This window comes from Schistocerca serialis, chromosome 4, assembly GCF_023864345.2.
Source record: "Schistocerca serialis cubense isolate TAMUIC-IGC-003099 chromosome 4, iqSchSeri2.2, whole genome shotgun sequence".
Classification (NCBI taxonomy): Eukaryota; Metazoa; Arthropoda; class Insecta; order Orthoptera; family Acrididae; genus Schistocerca; species Schistocerca serialis.
In genome coordinates this window covers 13,922,122-13,923,028 of record NC_064641.1, presented here as the reverse complement: position 1 = coordinate 13,923,028, position 907 = coordinate 13,922,122, and the positions used below count along the sequence as shown (strand labels likewise).

The 907-nt window shown below is 57.9% G+C and overlaps 1 pseudogene; it reads left to right on the top strand.

Moving 5' to 3' along the window:
- Positions 1-583: 583 nt before the first annotated feature.
- LOC126475884 (5S ribosomal RNA) lies at positions 584-701 on the top strand (annotated as a pseudogene).
- The last annotated feature ends 206 nt before the right edge of the window (positions 702-907 follow it).

The following is a 907-nucleotide window of genomic DNA, read 5'->3' as shown; positions in this document are numbered from 1 at the left end:
AAGATATGCGGATAGTGGGCTGAGGCTGCTCAACAGCAAATTCCTCAGGCAGCAGAGCGCTTCCACGAGTTCGGCGATACGGCGTTGACCGGTGGGTCACCCGTACTGCGCGCCTGCTTGCGTATGATGGACAGCTGGCCACCGGAGCTTACTGCTAGCGTCAGGTAGGGGGGGGGGGGGGTCTCAATACCCCGGGCCGCGGGCCGCAGCACGCGTGCTATGTGCAGTAATTGTGCCCCGTGGCGGCGGCCAGTAATTACCTGCAGCGTGCCGTCTCACCCTCGGCGTGGATTGCTGTCTGTCTTGCTCCCCTCTACTCCACTGACACCTGGCACGACGCCGCTAAACCTCCAGTATTGATGGAGCGAGCCCAACCGCGCCCGTATGTTGAAGGGCACTTACGTTACGAGGCGCAGAATCTAAATTCGCAAGAATTTACAAGTTAAAGAACTTTCATTACCGTCATCATTCCTGCCATTCCATTCGACATCCACTGCACGCAATCCCTCTTTAGCCTCCTCCAAGCGCTATGGTCTTGACATAAAACCACTGGAGAAAAATGTTGCGATCTCCAGGAGACATCGGCAACGGCCTTGCCGCAGTGGATACACCGGTTCCCGTCAGATCACCGAAGCTAAGCGCTGTTGGGCGTGGCCGGCACTTGGATGGGAGACCATCCGGGCCGCCATGCGCTGTTGCCATTTTTCGGGGTGCACTCAGCCTTGTGATGCCAATTGAGGAGCTACTCGACCGAATAGTAGCGGCTCCGGTCACAGAAAACTATCATTTTGACCGGGAGAGCGGTGTGCTGACCACATGCCCCTCCTATCCGCATCCTCAACTGAGGATGACACGGCGGTCGGATGGTCCCGATGGGCCACTTGTGGCCTGAAGACGGAGTGCCAGG